Source organism: Pyrus communis, chromosome 10 (genome assembly GCF_041283825.1).
Source record: "Pyrus communis isolate YQ-2024b chromosome 10, ASM4128382v1, whole genome shotgun sequence".
Lineage (NCBI taxonomy): Eukaryota > Viridiplantae > Streptophyta > Magnoliopsida > Rosales > Rosaceae > Pyrus > Pyrus communis.
The window spans coordinates 25,317,138-25,342,647 of NC_142574.1; the positions used below are offsets into that span (position 1 = coordinate 25,317,138).

Here is a 25,510-nt window from a genome sequence, read left to right on the forward strand (position 1 = left end):
TGGGGGTATTTGATAGGAGCATATTTATGCGACTTAAATGGCTTGTTCTCGTACATTTACGTTATGTTTCTTTAGTTATTTTAGTACTTTAAGCTATTTTCGTGTGTTTGTAGTTCCAAAGGGCTAAAGGAGCAAAAAGATGCATTTTGGAGACTTTTGGAGCACTTTTGGGCTAAGGACGGATAGCTTATGCTTGAAGCCAAAGTGTTGGACGAAATTGAAGACCTAATTGGAGCCAAAGTGTTGGAACCTTGTTCTCTTTAGTTTTAGGACATTTAAACCTTTCCTAATCCCAATCATGCCATGCATAACACACATCCATTCTAACACATTGTCATTGCACATGCATTTCCTTCATTAGTTAACCCACATGCACTTATCACTTATCATCACCACATATCATATCACTTAATCACTTATCACTTATCATCACCACTTAACCACTTATCATATCATAACCACATATCATATCACTTATCACTTATCACTTAACATAACATCCACCTACTTCACCTACAACATCCACCTACTTCACCTACAACATCCACCCACTTCACCTACAACATCCACCTATTTCACCTACAACATCCACCTACTTCACCTACAACATCCACTTCACCTACAACATCCACCTACTTCACCTACAACATCCACCTACTTCACCTACAAATGACATAGCCATATGTTCCCTCCACTACTCCTATAAATACCCTTGCATTCATTCATTCAATTAGCATCTCATTTCATACACAACACACCACAAACACTTCCATTCCTTCCCTAGCCGTGAGTTTCTTTCCATTTTGCATCTTTTCTTCCATCTCCAACCACTTCCCATCCCTCCAAAACACTTCACATAATCCCCAAAGCTCCCCTTAGACCTTGTGCTACAACAACGAGGAAGAGAAGAGTGCCTAAACGTTCATACAATTCAAGTTAGAGTTGTTGGAATGTTTAGGTGTTTCTTTGATTTCAAAGTTTAAATTTAATTCTCTTTGTTTTGTACGTATGAGAGTGGAAGAGAAGAGTGCCTAAACGTTCATACAATTCAAGTTTGAGTTGTTGGAATGTTTAGGGGTTTCTTTGATTTCAAACTTATGAGGAACTAAACCCCCTTTAGCTAGGGGGTGATTCAAAACTATGTTTATATTTGCAATATGAATTGATTAACTTTCGTTGGAATTTCATAAGTTGTGGATTCAATTTGTTTAACCGTTTGATTGATAATTTATTTATGAATGTTTATTAAGAATGCGCGCTTAATTTTCATGCATGAATATGACGCTAGAATATAAGTGAATTTCATCTAATCGTTATGAACTTATATTCACAAGTAGTGGAGGTTGCTTATAAACAATCGCGTTAAACGAATTCTTGGCATAAGTTTCATGCGTATTCCATAGTAACGAATGCCTCGTCAATGTTTATGATTTCCGTTGAACTTAATGATCTTTGTTGAATGTCTCTATCATGCGTATTCCATAGTTAGGGACTTTGATTAAGAATAATTTGGTTGTAATGCGTATTCCATTCAATCCAACGAATCTAGGGAAATCTGAAAGTTAATTTAAGCGGACCTAATTAACTTGGAGCATTGAGTTTCACAACTTATCGAAAGACCAACTGAGAATCAATTTTGTATGCAAGTGTAACATGTGTGGAGAAGAACCCCTTGGCTATTCCATCATCCATATTTTTATTCATATTTACATTTTGCCTTTAATTATATTCTGTCTTTTTAATTTAATATCGTCCAACCACAATTCCCCCCCCTATTTTGTTAAGTCTTAATCATTCGTTTATGTTTTATTTTTGTATCTTTAAGCTTTTGGAGTCATAAATAAATGCAAATTCATCTAAATCAAGTTCTAGCTTCCATTTGAGTCAATTTGATTGTTTTAGACAATTTGAGTTTTTCAAAGCCATTCTGAGTCATAGTAGTCTTGTTAAGAGTATTTTAATTTAGTTTTTATGTTTTTAAGTCACTTTAGAAGGTTTTAGCAAGCCCTCCTAATCCCCGGTCTAGAACGATCCCTCACTTATCCATTCTACTACAATTGTCAAACGAGGGTTTAATTTGAGTGTCAAGTAATTCTCACATCACATATTTAGTGGATTAGGGCCTTAGGGTTCGGCAATAGGTGATTAAATCCACTTAGGAAAGGGTTTGGCCCAATTAATTTCATAAAAGGATTTGTGTAACCCAAATCCACAAGGAATGAGGCCCTAAAAATCAGAATCAATCAAGGATAGGGCATAGAGGGTGCGGCATAAATTAGAGGGAAGGGGAGAATGGCTTGCAATGCAAGGCAAGGCCTTCTAGAAGGGAATAGGCACCACCTTTGTAGGGTTTCTAGAAAGAATGAGCTTTGTGGCTGATTTGAGACTTCTAGAAGAGAATGCTTCTAGAAATAGGTTCTAGAAATATCTATTTAGGTCCCCTTGCAACTAGGATTAAGGCATGATAAGGTTAGGATAGGATAAGATGAGATAACGTTTTGGATAATGTTTTGGATAATGTTGGATAAGGTTTTGGATAATGTTTCCTTTTTTTGAGCTACTTCCTTATCCACTTTGTCTTGAGCTTAGTTCTTTCATCTTCTCACCATATTTCTAGCCTCTTGAACTCCAAATTCGTCCATCCATGTTGGCCCATACATGTTCTATCCATTTAGTGCCAAAAATTGCTCCAAAATGCAGCAAAATGCACTTCCTTGGTACTTTAACCTTTTGGACCTACAAACACACGAAAATGAGTTGAAATACTATATTAACTAAGAAATCATAACACAATTGCACAAGAATAAGCTAGCTAAGTCGCCTAAATATGCTCCTATCAGGCCACAAGAATACTACTTATGCCCTCGCTCCGTCTGCTCGTGCGGATCCGTTAAAGAACATTGTTCATGTCGGGAAGAAGTCAGTAAGCAAGCAATGCTCCAACAACGTCGTTGAGTACCAAACACTGATCATTGGACTCCAAATGGCGTTCAACTTGAAATGACAACGCTAAAAGTGTATGGCGACTCTAAGCTCATAATCAATTAACTCTTGACTGAATATGAAGTGAGGAAATATGATCTCGTCCTATACTTTCGGCTAGCAACTCAACAGCTACAAAAGTTTGAGGCCGTGATGTGATATATAATAGCACACAAATTAAACCCTCTTTTTGACAATTGTAGTATAGATATAAGTAGGGATCGTTCTAGGCCGGGGATTAGGAGGGATTGCTAATCTAATGAAAACTGAATCAAAGATACAAAAATATGCTTAAAAACACTTAAACAAACTCAAAAGACTCTTAACTAAACTTATATGACTCAAAACAACACAAAACAATCAAAAAGACTAAACTAGACTCTAGGACTCAATTTGGACGAAAATAGAATTGGTTTTGACTCAAAAGACTCAAAAACACACTTTAGGACAGATTTGACACAACTAAATAAAGGGGATTGGGTTTTGGACGAAATTAATGTAAAAACAAGTAACTAAAAGACTTAAATGAGATTTGGACGAATTTAGGAAAAACTATGGATGATTAGATAGCTAGAGGGTCCTTCTCCACACATGACACACTTGCATACAAATTGATTTCCAGTTGCTTTTCGATAAACCATGAACCTCAACACCCCAGATTAACCGTGACATCACTAATTAACCCTCAGATTTTCCTTAAGTTATTGGATTGGATGACATCATACGACAACCCAAAGCATTCTTCAAAAGTTCCCTACATGACATCATAATAGAGATACAATCAAAGATCATTACGTTCTATGAAAATCATAAGTATTGACAAAGCACTTGTAACTATGACATCATGATACTCATGCTAGGAATTTACTTAACATGATTGTGAAAACAACCTTAACTACTTGTGAATATAAGTTTGTAACGATTATGTGAAACTCCCTTATATTCTAGCCCCAAATTCATGCATGCAAACTAAGTGTGCACCCTTAATCAACAAACAAGAATAAGTTATCCATCAAACGGTTAAGTAAATTGCATTCATAATTTATGAAATCACAACTGGAATTAATCAATTCATATTGTAACTATAATCATGGTTTCAAAGTCTCCCCTAGCCAAAACAAAATTAGTTCCTCATGTTTACAACAAAACAAAGAGAATATAAATTAAACATTGAAAACAAAGATAGAATACACCTAGAAACACTCTAGGTGGCTCCTCCTTCCTTCCTTGCTGCCAACAATGGGGATTTGTGTGAATTTAGGCTCTTGAGGTGTGGTGGATGGTGTGGTGTGAATTTGTGGTAGAAGGTGGTGGTTTTTGAGTGTTGTGGCATCATGTATTTATAGGTGAAGGGGAGGCACGAAATTTGGGCTGAAAAGGAGAGGAATTAGGACTCCAAATCACCAAAGAACAAGGACACTTTCAATTAGATTCCAATGAGGGCAAGGAATGGTCCTTGTGGCAGATTCTAGAACTTCTAGAAGGGTTACATGTGGCATAAACTTAATGCACGAAAATAGGGCTTCTAGAACTTGATATTTAGGTGATTTAATGTGAAAATGAGTCCTCTTTGAAGTTGGAATTAAGGTAGGAAAAGATTAGGATAGGATAAGATAAGGTTGGATAAGGTTTGGATAAGATAAGGAAATTTGGATAAGGTTCCTTATTTCTTGCTCTTTCCTTATCTTCTTTGCATTTGGACTTCTTTCTCCAGATTTTTAGCCTTTCCTAGCTTCTCTTGACTTCAATTTCGTCTATCCACATTGCTCCATAGTTAAGCTATCCAATCCATGCCCAAAACTGCTCCAAATAGCCTCAAAATGCACTTTCTTGCTCCTTTTGCCATTAGGACCTAAAAACATACGAAAATAGCTTAAAAGACTAAAATAGATAGTAATTAAGTAACTAAATGTAAGGAAACAACATAACTAAGTAGCATAAATATGCTCCTATCAGGCCGTGACGCTAGAACATGTGCTAAGAAAAGAAAATCAAATGGTGGATGCCCTCCCTAACCTAGCCTCAAGTATGGCGCTATAAGAAGACGAAGCTGCGGGCATGCCAATTTGCCAAAGATGAGTGATCCCACTCGTCACTAAAATGCTACTGGATGATACAAACATCATTTTAGTACTTCTAGTTGACACTGAAGAGTGGAGACAGCTGCTAATCGACTACTTAGAGTATGGAAAGCTTCCAGACAATCCTAGACACCGCTCTGAAATACGTCGACGAGCACCTCGCTTTCTTTACTACAAAGAAACACTCTACCGATGCTCTTTTGAAGGAGTACTTCTAAGATGCTTATGCGGAGTGCATCTCTCTGGACCAAAGCTACAATTCCAACTCAAAAGAATGGGCTACTGCTGGCTAAGCGTAGTGAATGACTGCCTGGAATACGCCAAAAGGTGCCAAGCCTTCCAATTCCACGCCAAATTCATACATCAACCACCTGAACCATTACACCCTACAGTTGCTTCATGGCCGTTTGATGCATGGGGATTGGACGTCGTAGGACCATTCGCACCAAGGTCATCTGCATGAGAAACTTACATCCTAGCTGCAACAGATTACTTCTCCAAGTGGGCTGAAGCTATACCCCTAAGGGAGCTCAAGAAGGAAATTATCGTCTGTTTCATCAAATTGCATATCATCCATCAATATGGCATGCCTCGCTACATCATCATCGACAACGCAAAATAGTTCTCCAACCGACTCATGGACAAGCTCTGCAAGAAATACAAGTTCAAGCAACACAAGTCTTCCATGTATCATGCTCCGTCAAAAGCAATTCATCATTCCTTTGAACTACATCATGACTTGATCCCTCTTCAACTGAGGGTACGTAGGCAACTTGAAACTTCAAAACTTCATGTACAATCATATCATCAACAAAAACACTAACACTTTTAGGAATAAAGAGCAAATTCAAGAATACGAATACTTTATTTCTTAAAAGGAAGAATTTGGTTACAAAGCCTTATTACAAAATTAGCAAAAACAAAGAAGGCTTCAAGCACAAAAATGGATGACACTACTTGAAAGCTATGTCCCTAAAACTACGGCGACGATCCTCAAGCAAGCCTTTCAAAGTCTGCAAAGTCTCTACATCGGTGGGAGACAAGGTGAGCATTTGCATGGCCTCGCCTTTCTTTTGCTCTAGGCGTGAAATCTCCCCTTTATGCTGAAAAAGTATCGCTTCCTGCTCCGAGAGAACACCTTGAAGTCTTGATGCTTCGACTTCCAACTGCTCTAACTCATGCGCCAACGCTTCTAGACGTGCCTAGACGGAAGCTAAAGAAGTCCCTGTGATTTGATAACCTTCCGAAGCAGCTTGCTGAGAAGACCAAATTTGGGGAAATTGATAAGTTTATTGCCACAAGTTATTGAGCTCTAACCTCTGCACTCAACTTCTTCGAGGAAATAACATGCAAGGAAGAATACTCAGTTGATGGGGCCATAAGTTTGGCAATCTTGACTCTTAAGAAGGAGGAATCAACATTAAGGTTGGCAATCGCAGAAACAAGCTTCAAGAAGTTCTCCTTGAGCCACGCAAAGTCCTCCAATGGGCAATTTGAAATCCTCTTGTCAATATGGCTTTTTATATCCATGGCCGCACGAAGGTTGATGCAATGGATAAACTGCTTAGTGCCACTAAGGTTCAGTTCTCTCAGAAAGATCTCAAAGCTAGCTGGTAAATGTGTTGGACGCATGACGGGCTCTTGCATACCTTCACCTACACACAACAAACATGGGCAACTTGGCGAATTTGGAACAAGCTCTACACCAGGTGGATCCCCAACCTCCTCCTCTATAGGTAGTTTGCCTCCAATTAACATCTTCGTAAAGGAATGAACGCCCGTGTTCACCAAATCAAAAGAACAAGAAGGCCCAGCCTAAAGAAGATAAAGAAAGATGTTAGAAACAAGACCCATACCAATAAAAGCAGAAGAAATCACAAGAAAGAAGGAATTACATGCATCTTTCTTAAGTGATAAATAGCCATAAAACTAAGGAGATCTAAACACTTTCTTCTTCTTATGACGAAAATTGATGTCGTTATCATCCTTAGCACCTTCAAGCAATTGCTTGTTCAAAACTTGTTGATGTTGTCACAAAACAAGTTCATCTTTGTGTGAATCAACTTCATTACCTGCCTCTTCAAAAGCATCTGAATGTTGAGAAGACAAGCACGGGCATTAATGAGCTAAAGTCTCAGGTCCATCTTTCAAAGAAGCTGCACTTGCACAATCAAAAGATGCCAGCTGTGTGGGAATCGTAGAACAACCCTCTCTCGACGCCTCATTGTGTGAGTGAGAAGAATTGGTGCCAAGTCTTCATGGTGCACCTTTGACCACAAACCTACGTAGGCACGGGTCACTGGATTAATCTTGAACTCATCCTTGGCGAGCAGAGTGATAGAAGCATTTGTGCATGCACGAGTACAAGACTCCCAATGCATATACACGGCTTGCAAGGATTCCGGCTGTGCATTTTCTTTCAGCTTGCCTGGCACATGCTGAACAAAACCAAATTGCCTATTGAAACGGTGAGGGCTATACGGCTGAACAATACATCATTCTCCTTACTGCAAAGAAACATACCTGAGTGAAGACTTGTAAGATAAGACAAGTCTGAAAAATGAAGGTGTGGTAAAATCCTTTTGCGTGTGGTAAAATCCCTATCAAGAAATTGAATTTAGGGTTATGTTTCCTATTTTATTTTAGTCATTTAGTTTCCTAGTTGGATTGAAAGACCTATTATTTAGGAGGGTTTAATTTTAACTAGGTTAAATAAGCTTGCCTGGCCCTATTCCTAGCGTGAAGTTCTTCTTTATGCGTTCTTGAAGAGAGGAAATTGGCCAAGCGTAGAAATTTTCAAACTTTTTCATTCAAGATGTTTTTGATCTTTTATTATTTCAATAAAGAACTTTGTGATTTTTATTATGAGTATGTGTAACTAATTCTTTTTCGCTAGGGTGAGGCCGTGAGCCTTAATAAGAATATGTAGTTTCTCTTCAATTTGCTTATGATTATATGCATGCAGGTTTTCGAATTATTAATCATTGGGTTAAACTATCTAATTGTCTTGATGCTTGATCACCATTAGGATATTTAGAAAAGTAATTTGATGCAATTTTGGTCGAAGGTTGGTCTCTGAAATTGACAAAGGCTTTTTGTGATTAATATGTGCAAGTTCACTTAGGATGAATACCACGTCTTAAGTGTTGCATGGATTTTCAAAAGGTTTCACAAAACTTAATGAGTCATGCATGTTTAGATTTGATCTGAATACCACAGACGGATTGCATTCTTGATATACGCTCTATGTTGGGGGTCCAAGCAAGCATACATTAGGAAAACCTAACCTTCGAAATATGCATGTATAGGTCCTAAGTAATTCGGAGAACTATATAGGATTGTTAAGTTGATGGCGGATCCCTAATGCTTTCTTAATTTGATTTCTACAAAACTGTTTTCTTTTTCTTCATCTTTAATATCGCAAATTAGTTTACTTTATTAGTTAAATTCGGTTTATTTAAGTATATCAAGTTTACCACCTTGATGTTTCATGGTTTTCAACATTTAGTACATCAAGTTTTTTTTCGTCCCAGCGTCATAATTTTGGGACAATCTCACACATCCGTTAGTCAAACTGTTAAATCTGCTGTTGACTGATGACGTCGTGACTATGTGGACAATGACTAGGCACCACGTGTCATTAAGGGGTCCACATGGATATTTTTTATTTATTTATTTTTTGAGAAAGGGGTTCAAACAAAATTCAAAATTCAAAATTCAAAAAAAAAAAAAAAAAAAACAAAAAAAAACATGTCTTCCACCTCCCCCAACCCCTCGCACTCTTTCCCTCCCTTCTCTCTTTTGCAACCTACACCCCTTCCTTCCCTTCTCTCTTCTACAACCTGCACCACCCTTATTTCTCTCCTCCTTCCTCCCTTATCCCTCCATTCTCTCCTCTGCACCAACCCACCAAACCCTCATCTCCTCATCCCGATCCACCGTCAAATACCCCTCAAACAAATATCCTAATAAACCAAAAAGACAGTAAACGATTGCAAGGCCGGATTGAGCTTACAAGCTGCCTTATAGGAGCTGAAATCGGCAGTGTCCTAGGAGTTGGTGGTAGTTTCAAGGGTTTCTTGTGTTTGTGGGGGTGGTGGTGAGGGGGTTTCTAAGGCATTAACACCCTGGTTTTTACTGGATTTTCCTCCCATCATTTGGGTTCAGAAAATTAGAAATTCCCAACACCTAACTATGATTGACTAGTAAAAAAGATAATAACTCTTCCTCCTTTTTGTATTTTAATCAATCAAGCCAGAGTTCAAGAAATCTAAAATCTAGCAAACCAAGTGCTCTCCAAGCAGCCAAATACTTGAAATTGAATCGAATACAATCGATGAGTAAGTTGAAGAACTACAAAACTGTCCCAAAAGACTTGGACTTTGGTTAGATCCTAAGCAACCCAAGAGCTAAATTTTTCACTTGGTAAAGCAAAAGTAAAATCACAGATGAGATTTCTGCACAAAGTATATAACTTGATGGATTTTTCACACCTAAAATTCAGCTTAAATGCAAAGAAAAATATGAACTTTGCATCTTTGTTCTCTCACTCCAATTCCCCACACCTTCCAGAAAGTTCAAGATTCCCAAACCTAAGCAAAATCCAACACGACGAACCAAGGACTGAGTCTTTGCAAAACCCACAAGTCAATGATGCAGAATAATGCAAAGAAGATGATGAAATGGGAAGAGGAAAGTGAGAGGAAATTGGGAAAGCGGTGAGAGGAGATGAGGGTTTGGTGGGTTGGTGCAGAGGATAGAATGGAGGGATAAGGGAGGAAGGAGGAGAGAAGAGAGGGTGGTGCAAGTTGTAGAAGAGAGAAGGGAGGGAATGGTTGCGGGTTGCAGAAGAGAGAAAGGAAGAGCAGTGTGCGGTGGGATGAGGGAGGGAGAGGGTGAGGAGGGTTGGGGGAGGTAAAAGACAGGTTTTTTTTTTTTTTTTTTTTTTTTTTTTTTTTTTTTTTAAATTTTGAATTTTGAATTTGGTTGAACCCCCTTCTGAAAAAACAAAATCCACGTGTACCTCTTAATGACATGTGGCGTCCAGTCATTATCCACATAGGCGTCACATCATCAGTTAACGGCAAACTTAACAGTTTGACTAATGGATGTATGTGGTTGTCCCAAAATTAACACTTCAGGTATGACTCTGGGACGAAAAAAACTTGATGTACTAAATGTTGAAAACCACAAAACATGAGGGTAGTAAAATGAGATTTACCCTAAAATTAATCATATAAATTTCTGTTTTACAATAATTAATTGGAATTTGGTTTGCTTCAAATTATTTTATACTCCCTGTGGAGAACAACCTCTCGAGAACCATTTATACTACAATAACTTTGTCATTCTTGCAAGTATTATAAGAGTTTTTAAACCTTTTGCGTGTATGGTAAAATCCCTATTAAGAAATTGGCGCCGTTGCCGGGGATTATTTCAAATAATTCGGTCTAATCAGATTTTGGGTTAATTATTGCTGTATATAAAATATATATAAAAAAATTTAATTTTCGTTTTAATTGTTTTTTATAGATTACAACTGTGCAATGCAGATTACAACAATCTGTGCATGGTTAGTACACGGTCAATAGTGCAGAAATTGTTTCCATGTGATCGAGAACCTCAGCAGACTTTAAGAAGAAGACTCAAGGAGCAAAATTTATAGTGGGTTCCTTCACTGCAAGAGACTTTTTTGCAATCTTTATTTTCTGGGGATCTGCAGAGTAAAGAGATAATGGCTTTTATTATTCCAGAGGTTGGTGAGCCCTTCGGTGATTCATTGACTACTTATGCCACTAACATACCAAGTTGCATTACTTATCTGGAAGTGGAGGAAGGATCTACATTCGAAATAAAGCAGCACATGTTGAATATTCTACCTACATTTCATGGGTTATCAACCGACGATCTTAACATGCACATTGCAGAATTTTTAATGGGATGCGAATATTTTGGTGAGAGGATTTTCAGCTGAATCTATTAAGCTAAGTTTATTTCCTTATACTTTGAAAGATCAAGCAAGGAGATGGCTCCTCACGCTTCCATCTGGAAGCATTAGCACTTGGGTGCAACTCAACGAAAAATTCTTAAGCAAGTATTATCCAACTTCAAAGACTCTTGACATGAGAACTTAGATGTTATCTTTTGCCCAAAAACCAAATGAAGAGTTTCATGATGCATGGGAACGGTTCAAGGAGTTGATTAGAAAATGTGCACATTCTGGTATTGACAGAACTACTTAAATGCACATATTTTTCAGAGGGTTAAATATAACTACAAAAACTCTTGTCAATGCTTCATACAGAGGTTCATACAAAGATAAAAATGCATAAGAGGCGTGTTTATTGTTTGAAAAAATGGCAGCAGATACACAACGGTAGGCAATTGAGTAGCCTAGGATTGTTTTTGAGATGTCTAATAGGTCTCCATACGTGTCAGCACAATTTGAGAAAATGGAGAAAATGCTTGAAAAATTTGATGCAAAATTTGACATGCTATTACAAAGAATTCTAAGTTCACAGGCTGCTTTACAACAGCCCTTACCAGCTGCCTGCAACATTTGCAGCATGACAACTCATGATTTTTTGAGTTGTCCACATAAAAATGCTTATCCGGAGTTTACAGGGGAACATGTTAATGTATTTAATAATTTTCAGCGTCAAAGAAATGACCCGTATTCAAAATTTTACAACCTGGGTTGGAGTGACCATCCTAATTTAAAGTGGGATAGAGATTAGCATGCAAAACCACAATTTCCACAGCAGGTACAGCAACTTGTTGCATCTAAGGTTGCTTGGGAGATTGCAATTGAAAAATTAGCAAATACTACCAGTCAAGAAATCCGAAATCTGCAGGCAACAATGAAAAATATGAAAAAAAATTGAGCAGATTGCATTGCAAGTTTCAGAATGCAACATTGTAAGGACTTTATGGTGTGGTAAAAGTTATGACAATTGTGAAAATTGCAAAAATGATCAGTCAGCAGTGCAAAATTCTACCGAAACTTGAGAAATAACAGCAGAACCTACCAATTCTACAGCAAAATAGAATCTGGTCGATGTATAAATTGTCCCTAAACAGGTTTCTGAGCAAGTTAATGTGCCTCCAATGGCTAAAAAAAAAAAATGTTGCGTTCTTTATTTAGTTAGTTGATTTTAGCTCTGTTTTAATTTTCACAATTATTGGTTAATTGCAGGTTGCATACAAGAAAAAAAAGACAGAGTATCCTATACTGGATTATGCATCTAGCAGCAAATCCACATTCACATCAACCACATCTACACTATGCTAGAATTTAAAGCAATTCACATAAGCTCATTTTGTTAACTACATTACAATGTTTGGGAATTGAAGAGGAAATCAAGAAGAAAGATGAACACATAGAGTTTTAGAGAGAGAAATATGTTTTTGTATTAATTGATAGAATGAAAGTTACACAACTGTTTTTATAAGAGAAATCCTAACATAACCAAATACTAACAAACTTACTAACTGTATTGCTAATTGTATTCCTAAGTGTATTTCTAACTGTATTACTGACTTGTACCCTTAATACTCCCCCTCAATCTCACCTGGGGTATCCCAGTTTGAGATTGCAGTAGAATCTCAAATAGCAAACACTGAAATATGGACAAATGGTCGCACACGCACTGCAAAGTGTTCTTGTTCCAGTTTGACTTTGGTGATGCTTTCTGATTGAAAAAGGTTTTGTTGCCCTAAGATTGCAGCAAAATTTGAGCTTGCTAATCTCCTTTCATCTTATAATAAAAAACAGTTGATTCACCAACTGTAACTGAAGGAATGAGATGTTCATCGATCACTGCCATGATATCACTACAAATGGTTGAGAGCTCTGATTCAACCTTCTGTCTATACTCCTTGAGTTGCTTCACATGAATCTCATTTCCTTTTGCTTACTCTTTCTGTTCAATTGATGATAGGATCCTCCATGATGCGCAACGAGCACCAACAACATTCTTGTACCCAACAGAGATCAAGTTTCTCTTTTTAACCGTCAATTCAACATCAAGATTTGCGACCTTCTTCATTGCATCAACCATCTCATCGTATTGTTCTGCCTGCTCAGCAAGCTTGGCAAGGTAAGCGAAGTTCTCACGTTCAGTAATGAGACCCTAACGGACACAACACAACAAACAGCAACCCGATCCTCCAACAGATACAACAAACTCTACAATCTTCTATCTGCGTTTTCCACCTCATCTTCCAGCCATGAACTGAAACAAATAGCACCCAGAAAAACCCAATCCTTCAAGCTTCGAGCTTTCAGCAATGGAGAAATTTGCAATCCCTTGTAAATCAAGCCTTTCAACTGCCATCATTCCCTCCAAATTTAGCAACCCATCTGAATTCTCACCATGCCAAACCAAACCCACAAAGTTCTGCTCACTGATAACACTTGTTGATAAAATGTACATATGCTACTTGCTCATATAAAGATCCAATATTCCCATCCAAAACATCCAATATTCCACTGCCTTTTGCAGGAGCTTCAATCAAAGAACAGCCTCTTATAAAATTGTAACACACCCTCTAACCGGTTATAACAATTTCTCGTGGGATTACCCTTCGTGGGATTTACCGTCAACAACTTCATTTAACATTGGCTTCGGCCTTTAAAAATAGAAAAAAATAACATACTATAATGTGGCATCAGGCTTAACTATAGTACCACGGGATCGCCCTTTGTTGATTTTACCAAAAAACAACTACTCTTAACAATGGTATCGGCCTTCACAATTTCAACAACAGAAAATCAACATCTATCTAAGAGGTGGGAAAAATAGGAATTTGAGTTTGGGTGTGTATTTGAATCTTGCATGCACCACAAATGGATAACAAGTGCAAGTGGGCCGAGGGGGACAACAAGTTGCAGCAGCACATGAAGGGGGAATGCCGGCCCCATGGGTCAGAAGAAACTGAATAGAAAGATTCAGTGTAGGCGGGTTCACAGCAAGTTCAATTTCTACACATGAGATGCGCGAGCCATTGTCATCCATTAAATGTTGCGCCTCCTGGATTATGATCCAGTGATGTGTGCCCAGCTACATTATTTTTAAATTTAACGGCTCAAACCCAATTTAATCAATTTTAACGATAATAAAAAAAATATATCTAATAGCAAAAAAGCAAGGAAAACAAGTTCGAAATTCACTATGATTTGGTCAGTTATAATTTGCAAATGCAAGGACCGGGAAGTTGAGATTGCTCCGGTGGAAACACCAGCAAGCTGCTGGTGTAAATCACAGAAAGCTAACAATTGACTGACTATTTTCTAAGTTTTTATTTTGTGTATTCAATATGATTTCAATTGCCTAGTCACCTCCCCGAATTTCTCAGTCTTCACATGTATATGTCACTGTCTAGATTTATCCTTGATGTCACATTTATAAAATTCAAAATTGTATTCTCTAGATTATTTATGGCTTAGTAAGAGATGTTTGAACGGTACAAATGCATATTAAGATAACTCTTAGTTTGCTGGTGTCAGATAACAACAGCATTTGTCTAGTAAAACCATTACAATTAGTCTTCCTCTTGGTTATATACTCCCTTATGCTCCTGTTTTATCTTGCACAGAGATCATTTCCTGAATTTACATTCTTGGAAGTAATGTATTTGATCAAATGTTTGTGAATAAAAGACACCTTAATTTTTGTGAAAAAAAAAAAAAAAAAAAACCTCTGATGTGAAAGAATATGGGGGGTACAGCGAATGGCAGCCATGGCTGCTATGCATAGCATAGAAAGGAAAGGAAAAAGTAGGGCGTGGTGAAAGAGAAAAGTCGAGTTGTGAGAAAGCTTGAATAGAAATCCTAGGGGCGGAGATGAGATTCTTTATCGCCTTTGTTATGCATAAAATTCACTCTCAAATCCTACAAAATCTCTCACTTATAAGAATCCTTCAAAATCTATGACATTTTGAATACCAACAGATTTGTATGCACACTTTTAAAATGTTAATTGACTACACCTAGATTTGGATGTATTCTTTTAAATCCTGTCAAATCCTACCTTGACTACACCATGATTTCAAAGTCTTTAAAAATCCTCCTTTAAAATCTTAATTGACTACACTCTGATTTCAAAGTCTTTTAAAATCCTTCAAAATCTTAGTTTAACTACACCCTCATAAATTAACTATCACATGGTCTAGAAGATTGTATTTTAGGGTAATCAAAACTTTGAATTTATATTTTGTTCTTCAATAGTTTTTTATTCAATAGATTATTTTAATATTTGATTTGTTAGTGTGATGTTGATTTTAGAAAAAAAATACAAAGGAAACAATTAGTGTTGTTGAATTATTATACTCGTTAATCATGTTTTATTGTTCCTTACTCTCTTGATCATCAAGTTTTATTGTTCTTCACTCTCAATCTTAGACTCTTAACTGCAAACATTTAGTACATCTGCATCTAAAAACGTGAGACGTGTAATGTTTATGTAATGTTTGTAGAGTATATTCTTTTGATCTGAAAATAGAATTTTTGAAGATAAGAGACAAAGACTTCACAAAGCGTAAGAAAATTCAAAGTCTTCCCAGACAAAGACACCATCTCATTATATTAAAATTAAGAAAAAAACGTGAAATGGAAACACCACATTCATGTGTGGAAAAAAAACGTAAAATTAAGAAAAAAAAATAATAATAAAATGAAAAAACGCGTTTAGACATTGCATTATAATATATAAAGTAGTTATGGGAACGAAGGAGCCAAACTTGTATGATTGTATCTCGAGCTGATACAATATGGTTCACAAGGCCAACGATGTTTACATGATTTCCATCATTCTATTGCTATTGTTCTCCTCCAAATTAGTCTTTGCCAATGTTTCTGAAAATCCAAAGCACGGTTATTCTCTCTCTCTCTCTCTCTCTCTCTCTCTCTCTCTCTCTCTCATATGTATACATTAAATCATTGTTTAACATATATATATGTTGGGTAACTAATGATGCAGTTCCTGATCCTGTCATTGCAAATGATGGAGAGAAGATGATCAGTAGCTCGCGTCTGCAAATGGTGATTATTCAGGCAAAAAAAATAGGCGTACCAGTTCCACATAATCCTAGCACTCCTGCGCACCGGTAGTGATTTGATTTAGTTTTATGTTAGGATAATTTATAATATGTTGTAGTCATATTTAGAATATGAATGTGATTGTGTAAATCCTAGTAGATATGGGAATCCATCTTATGTTCCTATTAGGAGTTGATTACCTATTAAATATTGTAATACTAAGGGGAAAGGTTTTTGCCTATCCTACTACTATAAATAAAGACACAATGGGATGAATCAAACACACCTCACAATTAAATCACTCTCTCCTCTCTCTAATTGCCTCTGGCCCTCTCTCTCTCTCTCAACCCTAAGATCTTTCAATCAAATAGGCCTACAACATAATATACCTTTTTTGTGGCAAAGCGAGAGACACTAATCGTACCAATACCTTTTACAAGGTCTGGAACAAAAAATTAGGGGTGCGCAAATTAACCGATCCAACCATACGTAAGTAGTAGGTTTACTTGATGAAATTTTGATGGTAGAATTGAAATGTGTGAGAAGTGTAGACGTTTTTTTATTGATGTGTTGGAAAATGATTAAGCTGGCTGAACCAAAATTTCTTTTTACCTAATCTTTTGGCATTTTATTTTTCAGTTTTGCAGGTTCGTACTTTTGAAGTTTAATTTTAGAGGGGTTTGGTTCTATGTCCACCCATCTCTTTTTCTTGCATTTTCTTTTTCCAAGAAGGATAAGGTCTATATCCCCTTTTTTTCTTATATTTTATTTTTCAAGAGGGGTAAGGTGCATGTCTCCACTCTTTTCTTACTTTATGAGGGGTAAAGTTTATTTGCCCTAACTAGGTATAACTTCTCCTTTTTTTTTTTTTTTTTTTTTTTTTCATATTAATAAATTTCCTCGTATCGCCGAGATTTATTAAAAAAAAAAAAAAAAAAACCTGACTTTTTTTTTTGGGCGAATTGGAGAGGTTTTGAGTCAAATATAATTCATGACTCCAAACTTTTGGTGCGTTTTTATTTTTTTTTTATAAGTTCAATGGACAAAGATTAGGCGAGATTAGCTCTTTGGCAATGGTTGTGTGTGAGGCGCCTACCCTCGCTCATAGAGGTGAGGACCATTACACCCAAAAACCCCCCATTCATCCCTTATCCACCACTTTTATTACAAAATATTAGGAAATTAAAAGAAAAAAATTACAAGTGGGGGGACTAAGCCAAGACCCGCCATGACCAAATGATCAACGAAACTGATAATAAGGGCAAAATGAAATGTCACGAGCATGGGTTGAGGCAACAATCCGGAATCGTAGACCACCAGCGATAAGCATAACTATTTGCCCTAAATGAAGCTAAAGAATCAACGACCTGATTACCTTCTCATTAAAATATGGGTATGTATGAACCGCATTTGACGAAGTCGTGAAAGACAATTATTCCAATCACCATAAGGAACTAAGGGACCGTATTAGAGCCTTGAAAAGACAATGAATAGCAAACATGGAATCCGTTTCAATTCATGTATGGCGGTTTGAGGCCACAAAAGTCGACGAAAATCAACAGTGCTCCGACCACTCTTTTCAATTTTTCGACGAATCGGCAAAGCGATGGCCGATGCCACCACTTGGGATTTGTAGCCCATCATCCCTGGAGCGAATCCCAACCAACCTTGACCTCGTTGGACCACCGTAGACGACGAATCGACGCCAGGAAGCTTTAGACACCCGCCGGCTTTGTGGGAAAAATTGACCATCTTCCGTCCACTTTTGGACTTCGTGGCAGGTATGAAAGTTTTTCCTCTACTTGAGATCTTCATTTTTGTGAAATTTAAGAATTTTTAGAAATAGTGGAATTTTCTGGCAAACCGTGGCGCCTGGCCACCACGCGCGGCGGCGCGTGTGGCAGCGGGTGGGCTGAAACGCCACCTGACCATCTTAGGCTAATTTGGATGCTCCAATTCTATATTTGACATCTATTTAGTGAAATTATGATGTTTTAATGTAGTCTTGTAGTTGGCCACCTAGTTGGCCGTCACGGGGTTCTTGCAATAATTGATGATCCGACCATTGGATCGTCACCAAACCTTAGAACCTTATGGCACATAATATTTTTAGACCATAGGAACTTACAGATCATAAATCCAAGGTACGAATCTTCTGGATCGAATTACGTAGGGTTGTGAACCCTACAGCCAACCTTTGACCGACGGTTGACTTTTGGTCAATGGGTTTCAAAGCATTCTAGAACGTCCTTAGGGATGTGTTTTACGTGAGTTGCGTGTTCTATCGATAAGAATCCTGAGTTGTGATTTGATAATTGTTTTAGGCGACGATTGTTGGTGACGCCTTGATATTCGTGCTAAAGAGTTGTAGAGTGGATTCCAAGTGAGTGGTTAGTTTATTTCTATATATATGGCTTATAGTTTCCATAAAATGCATTTAAATGATTTATGCCTATTATGCCAATTTTAGTTTAATTTGGTAAATGTGCTTTGTGCTTGGAATTATAAAATGGTTATGGCATGTTCATACGTATAATTACCTGCTTATAATTATGTTACTGTGGTAGAATACTAAAATGATTCTACAGGACGCGCAGGTTAATTTAGATGAGTTCAATATTGATTTGAATTGTGTAGCATACATATATTCATATAGTTAGCTCATCATTACTACACCCAGGTGTTAGTGCTCCCGCCAGGGGCCAGGGCTAGCCTTCACGTGTATGTTCACCTTCCACACCGTATACTCGTCTTGGATCCAAGTTAGGTGCTAGGCTGTCGTACATGTCACATTAGGTGACTTCGACTTGTAGGTGACTGCGCTTAACGCAAGCTTCACGTGATCGTAGCACTATAGCGTATATTATTATTACACCTAGCCTGTCGTACAGGTCACATTAGGTGACTCCAACTTGTGTGATAGTATAGATTGATGAGCCATAGATACAGTTGTACAGGTCGCGTTAAGTGACTCCGATTCGCGTGCTAGTATATTGTCAAGCACATGCCTATAGTTCCATTATTGTTGAATTATTCCTGTTGTGGCATATTTCTGATATATATTGTTGGCATACAGTAAATCTTCATACTCATACGTAGTATGTTTTAAGGAAACTATACTTGTTTTACGGCGAAGGGTTAGTATATTCAAAAATAAAGGTTTTCTTTCAAACGTTGTTTTGCTGACCCACTTAACTTTGTTTTTCACCCCTCCAGGTTTAGTAGCTGGACTTACATGTAAACGAGGGTTTTGGTAAATCTCAGGAGATGGTTATCTTTAGTGGTATAACCCTCACCCTAATTACTATATTGTTTTTATACTCTACCATCACATGTGAAACGAGTGCAATCCCACTCACTCGCGCACTCTTTTGTTTAGGTACTTTTAGGTTTAAATTTATTCACATTCTGTTTCCACTATACTACACTTTATGACTTCGTCATCCTCCAAGTGTCGGCCAGCACAACTCGGTTTTGGAGTCTAAGTAGACTTTCCGGGTCAAGGTGTGTCACGTTTTATTTTAATTATACTTATTTGAAATGAAACTGATTATGCATTTTATGGGTTGGTCAAGATTTCTGCATGCCCATTTAGTCATCCATAAACGCCCCCACTCAAATTTTTATTGAAACGACTTGCACATAATTTCGAGATATTAAAATAGAACTGTCAAAGTTCTCTTCCATGTCTAAACGTCTAAAGTGATCACTATGTTAATGTCTGCTATAGCATGGAAGAAAATAAACGTATAATTGGACCGGAAAAAAAGGATCCTGTCAATGTCATATTTTGAATCTTCCATACTCAACTAAATCATTCCTAATGAATACTTGATGCGAAACTTATGTGACACACAAATTAAACCTTATTTGTGACAATTGTAGTAATGATGTAAGTAGGGATCGTTCTAACCGGGGATTAACTAGGGGTGCTAATCTACTTTGAATTGACTTAAAACACACAAAAATTAAACTTAAAGACTCTTAACAAGACTACTATGACTCAAAACAGATTTGAAACACTCAAACTGCCTAAAACAATCAAATTGACTCAAACAGAAACTAGAACTTGATTTGGACGAATTTGAAAGTGTTTATGACTCCAAATGCTTAAGAACACAAAATAAAACAAAATCAAATGACTAAGACTCAGCAAAATATGGGGGGATTGTGGTTGGACGAATTTAAACTAAATGGACAGAATGTAAAGAAAACAGATTGTAATTAAGGGCAAAATGTAAGTATGAATGTGATGATAATATGGATGGAATGCTAGCTAGAAGGTTCTTCTCCACACATGTTACACTTGCATACAAGATGATTTTCAGTTGGTCTTTCGATAAATTATGAAACTCAACACCCCGGGTTAATTAGGTCCGCTTAAATTAACCGTCAAGTTCTCCTTAAGTTAATGAATTGGATGGGTTTGCGCAACGCAATTCACAACATTCTCCAAAAGTCCTTTACGTGAAAAGCACAATAAAGATACAATCAAAGATCATTAAGCATCATGAAAACTATAAGTGTTGACGAGGCCTTCGTTACTATGATGAGCATGAAACTAGTGCCAAGAATTCATTTAACGCGATTGTTTATAAGCAACCTCCACTACTTGTGAATATAAGTTCATAACTATTAGGTGAAACTCACTTATATTCTAGCGTCATATTCATGCATGAAAATTAAGCATGCACTCTCAATAAACATACATAAATAAGTTATCAATCAAACAGTTAAACAAATTGAATCCACAACTTATGAAATTCCAACCAAAGGTAATCAATTCATATTGCAAGTATGAACATGGTTTCGAATCACCCCCTAGCTAAAGGGGGTTTAGTTCCTCATACGTACAAGACAAAGAGAATTGAAATTAAACATTGAAATCAAAGGAAAAGAAACACCTAAACATTCCAACAACTCAAACTTGAATTGTATGAACGTTTAGGCCCTCTTCTCTTCCACTTTGTTGCGGCACAAGGTCTAAGGATAGGTTTTGGGGTGGTATTTGTATGGAGGAATGGTTGTGTGATGGTGTGAAGTGTGTATAAATTTCTGGAATGGTGGAGGAAGGCACGGCACAAAGGGGATTTTGTGATGGTGTGAAGTGTGTATGAATTTCTGTGGTGAATGGGAATGGTGTGTATGAATGCATTGCATGGTTTTATAGGGAGAGAATGGATGGGAGAGCATGTGAATGGCAGCTAGGAGGGAATGATTAAAGAAGGAATGCATGTGGAATGACAACTAGGTTGGTTGGTGGAAAGCTGAAAATGCAAAGGGGAATGCTGGAAATGGGATGGGAGTGCACGGCAAAGGTTGTGTGTTTGTGATGGGAGAAAATGGATGAATGATTAAGAGTGCATGTGGGTGACTTATAGAATGGGAAAGCATGTGAGTGACAGCTAGGGTGAATGGTGGCTGCAATGATGAAGTGGGATGGCTGGAATTAGGGTGGGAGGCCACGGCAAGGTGTTGTTTGGGTGCATGTGGCTGAAATTGGTAGGTTATGCATGGGTTAGGATGGTTTTTGGGAAGAGAATGGGCTAGGCCCTTTGTTTTATGTCCTAAAGTGCATACAAGGCCTTCAATTTCGTCCAACACTTTGGCTCCAAGCATAAGCTATCCATCCATACCCCAAAAGTGCTCCAAAAGGCTCCAAAATGCATCCTTTCGTCAAATACGTCTTATGATCCTGAAAACACACAAAAGAAGCTTGAAGAATTAAAATAACTAAGAATTAATAACATAAATACATGAAAACGAGCCAACTAAGTTGCCTAAATATGCTCCTATCAATACTATTCAATAACTTATTCAAGCAGTACTCTACATGTGATAATGCAAGTACAGAAAATGATATATTTTTGTTGTCCTACTTATTTTATAATTTTGGAGTAACTGCTTGAATATTGTATGTGGAGCAAATAATTGTCTCAAAAATCATGAAGCTGACACGTGGATTATTTTTTAAGAAAGATAAAACTATCCCTATTAAATGAGCAAGGAGCATTCTCATTCATGACTTGCAGCTGAGGTAAAGCAGACAGAGATCAACGATTACTTAAGGTACCCCTGCTTGTAGAAAAAGTCAAAGGTATTTATGATAGAATAATTCCTTATTCTTATCATAAATACATTCCTAATCAAAGAAGACATATTTCAAGTAAGTAATCATAATTTCATTTATTTAGAATATTTACCTAATTACTCTAAGATATTTATTTACACAAATATCTTGAATATTTCCACTAAAATACCACCCTAGGGTTGGCCACCCCTAAACCCTAAAAGGCCGGCCGACTTCCTCCATTTCTCCTATAAATGCCCACTTTATTTCTAAAATTCATGAGGCTTTTTGCTACCTACAAACACCCAAACACATTCTTTTCAAAATTCTAACTTTGGTATCAGAGATTTTTCGGCCAAAGCCCCCTCCCCCAATTCATCTTGGGCGCGTGAGGCTTTCGGCCTTAATCTTAGGTGTTATTATTTTGCAGGTGCATTTTCATCAAAGGAAGAAACAATGGAAATTTGCATCCACAAATTAGTGTTTTCATTGAGAGTTTTGATTCGAAGACTCGAAGAAGACTCTCATTTTTCAACTTCCTTCGCTCGTAGATCCACGACTACGATGGCAAGAAATTCAGAAATTACAACCAATGAGGCCCCTACGTTGAAGGACATGTACCAAACGATGAAGATCGCAACATGGCTCCACGTTATCGCTCATCAAGGCTTACCACAATAAGAAACGCTCATTTGCCTCCACGGGGTACCATAGTCATGCCAACAGCTGCAGCCGCTGCTGCAATGGCCCACAGGGCCACCCCAACTTATGGAGGGGAAACCTAGGGCCAGAGGCCTGCGACACAAATAGCCAGTAGGCATAGGCCCAGGCAGCTGCTCGCATTTGGACGCACCTCCAACTCGAGGCCAAGCTGGATAAGCCGAGACTGCCCAGTGCCCATATGCCCGACCTACTCCCACAACCTTCCAAATGGTCCAGCATGGTCCCAAACAAGTTCAACCAGCCCAGATCCAGATTTCGAGGCTGATGGTTGAACCAAGAGTATTTTCACCTTACCTTTCTATAGATCTGACCCATCCTAGCTCAAGCTTTGTACCCGTAGTCTATTACACTTCCATAACTCAAGTAGATGTCTATTGTCCTAGCTTTTATACTCTAAATGGGCAATAACACATGTCCCGACAGGTTGTCGAACTGACAAGTGCTGTCGCGCAGCAAACTACCTTTGTAAATCAGCTCCTGTAGCATATTGAGATGCAGTGTGCCCCATACGAAGTGTTCTAAAATAGGATAAGGGAAGGTGATGACGTTTCTCTCCAACAGCGTCTTGTCAAGCAGCCACTTCACCGACCATGTGTTGAGCAATCAGGTAGTGTGCACTCTAGCATGGGCCTTTGGGAAAACGTCTTCTCCCACCTAAGTTTGCAAATAAGCATTCATTCTTGTTTAGGCCCACAAGAAAGTGTGCACTCACAGTTAGGTCCATGCTCTGATGGAAATTATGAGCCACCTTCTAGGCGAAGCATCCATTCGCGGTTAGGCCCGCAAAGAGTATCCTCTACTTCACCTCAGAATAGGCAGCATAGTGGACGAAGCAGCCACACAGTCATGCTTGAGTTTAATTGACAGTTTGTGCTCCGAGTAGCCACGAGCATCTTGCTTGCCTGCTAGGAACGGACCACGAGACAGATGAGCCAAACACAAGGAATAGCGAGGCAGACCGGTATGTCATAATCGAGGGTAGCTAGAAGCCCTGCTGCCCCAGCAGAGGTAAACTCATGAAGAAGTAAAGAGGCTACTAACTGAGCGATTATGTAAATTCCTGCACATCGAAACCACAGACGAGGCCTTCCGCAGGGACGTGGTTCACATGGGTGAAACACCTTTCAAGGATGAGATTGAGTAAACGAAGCCTCCGCGTAAGTTTAATATGCCACATTTCACCCTATTTAAAGGAGACGAATACCCGAAAAGGCACTTGAAACACTATCGCAGAGCGATGATCCTTTACAGGCCCAACGACGCCTTCATGTGTAAGTTATTAGCCATTACTTTGCAAGGTGAGGCGCAGGATTGGTTCCACACCTTGCCTCCACAGTCCATCCAGAGTTTCGATGAGCTTTTTATAGTTTTCACCAAGGAATACTCATCCTATCGCTCGATCAAGAAGAAGTCCGACCATATTTTCAACATTAAGAAGAATCCAATGGAGTCGCTTTGCGACTATGTAAAAAGGTTCAAGGCAGAGAATTGATCATAAAAGAAGACCTGACTCTGACAGACTCATTCGTTTTAGCAGAAAAACATGTGTTTTGGGATGAGGCCCGACATGCAAACAAGGCACCTGAGTAGCCTCAGAAAATGTTCGAGACAACCCAAAAGAAGATGGACAAGCATAGAGACCGGTCCCCAACAAGAGGAAGTCAGGCTACCAAGAACTATACCAAGTTCTCGATCCCCAATCAACTAGATATTTCGTGACCTCGAGAGTGAGCCTTGGTTCAAGCTGCCAAGACAATCCAGATGAGACACCACCAAGTTAGATCACACCAAGTACTACTCGTTCCACCAAGGTCCCGGTCACATGACCGACAACTGCTATACTTGGAAGGATTACCTAGAAAAGCATGTGAATGACGACAAATGCGACAGATACCTGGACAAGCCAGTTACGAAGCCTAGGAAGAACGCAAATGCATACGAGGAACCACCTGTCAAGACCATCAGAATCAATGGCATCTTCATCGAGTCCGAATACTTGGAAGCCATGAACAACTCCAAGAAGAGGAAGATCTAGCAGGCTATAGCAACTTTGTTAGGTAGTTAACTCTAAAATTGAAAGTCGATTTTGTTGCCTATACTAATGCTATACTAGTTGATTTGAATTTTGGATTGCATGTCAAGTAAAATTTATACCAGTAATGATAAGAAAAAACTCACATAATAAAAATAAATAAATAAAACTTTTTTTTTTAACTTATATAGAACTAATATATAATATGTGCACAATGACTATTGTGTTTTATAGTAAGTTTTTTCAGTACTTTAGCTTTATAATCATCAAAATAATTTGTTTATTAACAGGTTGAAATGAGTCACCCACGGATTACCTGCATGTAAACCCGTTAAGGACCCGTTAGTAACAGTTTCTTAACAGGTGACTCGAAAACGACCTAATTAGTTATCTGTTGACCATAAACCCGTTATGTTCATATCGTATAACACGATTCGTGTAAGAAATTGTTAAGTCTAGCTTTAATGAAAATGGTGTGTGATAGAATTTTTACCACATGCAAAAGTAGGGATAAAAATACTTGCAAGAGAACAAGGTAGTTGTAGTATAAACGGCTCAAGCAATGTTTCCACATGGATTATTTA

General features: G+C 38.0%; 1 pseudogene; it reads right to left on the reverse strand.

The window, feature by feature from the left end:
• Nucleotides 1–11,182: 11,182 nt before the first annotated feature.
• On the reverse strand, nucleotides 11,183–11,287 carry LOC137735797 (small nucleolar RNA R71; annotated as a pseudogene).
• Nucleotides 11,288–25,510: the final 14,223 nt, after the last annotated feature.